The sequence below is a fragment of the Limulus polyphemus genome, unplaced genomic scaffold (genome assembly GCF_000517525.1).
Source record: "Limulus polyphemus unplaced genomic scaffold, Limulus_polyphemus-2.1.2 Scaffold2442, whole genome shotgun sequence".
Taxonomy (NCBI): domain Eukaryota; kingdom Metazoa; phylum Arthropoda; class Merostomata; order Xiphosura; family Limulidae; genus Limulus; species Limulus polyphemus.
In genome coordinates this window covers 175,253-179,353 of record NW_013668052.1, presented here as the reverse complement: position 1 = coordinate 179,353, position 4,101 = coordinate 175,253, and positions in this window count along the sequence as shown.

Genomic DNA, 4,101 nt, shown 5'->3' with positions numbered 1-4,101 from the left:
TGTACCGATATGTCAATAGTTGAACAGTTGTCAATAACTCTGAGGTTTGTTGACAGCCAAGATAACACGTGTGAAGAGTTTATGGAGTTTGTAAAATGTGACAACGGAATCAGTGATAGTGCCCTAGCTTCCCACATTGAACATTGCCTTGTTAATAAATACAAAGTAAAGTTGAAAGACATGCGTGGTCAATGTCACGATGGGGCTTCCAATATGTTGGGTAAATACAATGATATTGTCACTCGCCTTGCTGAGATGAATCAAAAAGCAATATATACTTGCTGTTCTGGGCATATCTTGAACCTTTTCATAGTTAAATCTTGTAGTGTTCCAGTCGTTCGCAACATGATGTCGATAAAGCAAGAAATTTTCAGTTATTTTTCAAACATAGTCCTAATCGCCATCAGTGTTTGGAGAATGAAATTGATCAATTTTATGCAGAAGACAAAATAAAGAGGGAAAGGAAAGACATAAAAACCCCTGTTGTACAAGGTGGGTAGAAAGGCATCAAGCATTTGAAACATTTGTTGAATTATACGAAGTGCTTCACTGGGCTTTAAATTGCCTTGCAACATGCCAACCTGACCAATAAACCAAAGAAACGACCCAACCCTGCAGGCGACCAGTTTGTTAAATGCAATAAGTTCTTTCTAGTTTAATAATGGTTGAAGACGGCTTGAATGGGTAATGAAGAAAAACTTTAATATAAGTTTAACATAACAGCAAATGTACAAAATGTGGTTTCCCGAAGTTCCCAAAAACTGTATGTTAAATAACTTTTTTAAAGAATTCTCAAACAAGACTATTAATATAGTCAACCAATCTTTGTTCAATACTGTATATTATATATATATCCGTGTCAGTGTAAATTACTTGTACCTGATGATGACAAAACCTTGTCGAAACGTTGTACATTTGCTGTTATGTTAAACTTGGCCCGGCATGGCCAGGTGGTTAGGGCGCTCGATTCGCAATCTGAGGGTCGCGGGTTCGAATCCCCGTCACACCAAACATGCTCGCCCTTTCAGCCGTGGGGGCGTTATAATGTGACGGTCAATCCCACTATTCATTGGTAAAAGAGTAGCCCAAGAGTTGGCGGTGGGTGGTGATGACTAGCTGCCTTTCCTCTACTGTTACACTGCTAAATTAGGGACGGCTAGCGCAGATAGCCCTCGTGTAGCTTTGCGCGAAATTCAAAACAAACAATGTTAAACTTATATTAAAGTTTTTCTTCATTACCCATTCAAGCCGTCTCCAACCATTATTAGTCTCAAAGGGGGTTCCTCGTCATCGAATTTGAATTCTTTCTAGTTTATCATTGCACTGATACTTACAAACCAAGTCTTAAACACAAGTTATCATTTGAGCCAAATATTCAACATCACGATAACTCCGAAGATGTTTATGCCTGAAAGTACGTCGAATTGACAAAATAAACAATAGACAAACACTGGCAGGATATAAATGAGGTACAACGTAGATGGTTCAAAGAAGCGACACAAATATTACAAATTGTAAGTGCAAATGAAACATGCATACCAAGGTTATGTGCAAGGAAAAGTATGGGCAACAATGTTCCATTATCTAATCCAGAAAAATATTAGTGATGCACGATTTCAATTTCACTTCTAGTGCACTTGAGCTCTGAAATAGAGTGCAGGTTTTCAAAACTTCAGGAAATGGTTATCAATGCATTTGCCATTGTTCCAGGATACCTGTGTGAAGTCCCAGATGTATTCGAATGTGAGTTGTTAGCTAAAATAATTTAGTATCATCAAGAAGATCTCATTAACAGTGCAGATATTGTATTTGAAGAGATTGAAAAGTAGAAAGACAAATGGCTGAAAGTAGAAAAAAAAAGACAGACCGACCATGGCAGTTGGTTCATTGAAGGTATGTGATAGTGATATTTTCCCCAATGTTAAAGTTCTCTTAAGACTTATCTGCACAGCACCTGTTATAAATTGCAAGTGCGAACACTCATTTAGCTGCATGAAATGCTTAAAATCCTATCTATGGTTAACTATTGGTCAGGAGAGACTAAATGGGCTTGCTTTGATGACCATACACAGGGACAAACATTGTTGAAAAAATACTGCTTAAGTTTATAGGTATGCACAGATAAAGATTGTCTTTGGTGAGTGACTTATTCAATGAGGATTTCGCCAAATGAAATCTGGAAAATCGAACAGGTAGGAGGGTTCTTAAATATTAATCACATGAGGGTAATGTTTATGTTACTATTTTGTTTCAAACTATCTTCTTTAACAGTTGATTTTTTGCAATTATGCAACATGTATTCATTACAAAAAATAGCTCAGCACTCTAGTGTCACCCAGTGCCCCAATAACAATGGCAATTGAAAATCAGCACCAAATCTTTTTGAAGGCCATTTTTTATTGTGATCAGGATTGTAAAAATGTTTTTTTACTATAGCCTAAACTTATTACTACTGAGTGTCTACCCAATATAGGCACTTTACCAATCATTACCTAGAAATTTAACCTTGAAAAAACAATTATAAAAACAATAAATAATCCATCAGGGCTTTTCTCTTTGATCTCAAGTCATGTGCAAACTTGACCCCTTTGGCTTTCTCTAATTAAAATTTGCAGAGAACAGTCATTTAGCTCCATAATCTTAGAACTGCCAGTGTTAGGTCCTTTTCTAATGAAAAAAACTGACTGCAGCAATGAGAAGGTACTGCAAGTTATAGTTGTTTTCTTCACATCCCATTGAGACATATGAAAGTTTACTTGAGAAATTCATTATCTTAAACATAATCCCTGTATCCCCAATTTCACAAAAGCCTGGAGCTTCAGGAGACTTTGCTCCTGGACCCAATGCTGCAGGTGTGACCACTTTGCACTCGCATTAGCACCTCTGGCACCATTTTGCATCTCCCTGTCAGAAACCTCCCCTGCTGTATCCTAGATCCACTCATGTCTCCAACCACAAAAAAAAAAAACTGACGTGATGAAGCTTAGCATATCCCCTAATATCATTAATGAAATAATAAAAAGGTTTATAAATGAAGGTTTACAATTTTCCAGCCATATCTCAAAATCTATGAGTTTTCATGAGAAAGATGGCCAAAGAAATAGATTCACAACAATCCCATTCAACTATGTACCTGTAATGTGAACTGATACAGCTCTTTGGACTTTTCTGCCTTTGAACTTATATGTGATCTTGGATATTTCCACAATATGTGGTGAAGAGTCTATGATAAGGATGTCAAAACATGAGGTCTATGGGTGACTTTGTCATTATTTATTACAATTGAAATTATAGTATCTGGCACTAGTGCCTAATCATAGCTTTAAGACTGAGCACAATAAGTGGTGGTAAAAATAGTTCCAAGGGCTGCACAGGACCTAGAACAATTCTTCTAAAACATGATTATCCTCAATATAGAGCAAAAATTATAAATGTAGAGATATCTAGTTCTGACTGAAGAGGATGCTAAACATAAAACAAACACATCTTCAAAGGTTTAACTCATAAACATTTCACATATTTTAAGCCTAATGGTCATTAAACACAGATATTTCTAAAGAAATCTTTCTGTACCAAAATATACGTTTCTTCATTTAACTTTAGCCCATTTTATTTAGTGTGTGATAATTTCAGACTTACTGTTTTTAAGCAATAATATTTTGTTTCATTAAAGTTTCATTTCACTTTCCATTTAGTTTTTGAATACTTTTAATGTGAGTTGAGTCACAACTAATAACTGATGACCAATACCAGGAATGCTATACTACACTTTCATGTACCTTATATAGTGGTTATTAAATACTAAAATACAGTCTAACATTTAGACATTTCAAATATTGAATTTACATAGAAAGTGGCAGTAATAATTCCATTTTAAAGTATTAAAAACCTTATAAAACATGGTAGTAAGTGGGAACTCTGGTAACATTACCAATCTGGATTGCATATAAATGGAAGATGAAGGAAGAAAAAAAAGTTCTCCATCATCCAAATCATCATTAAATATACTGCTGGTGAAAGTTCTATTCTTCTTACATCTAAAATATTGACTTGTATATATATATATATATATATATATATATATATATATACACACACACA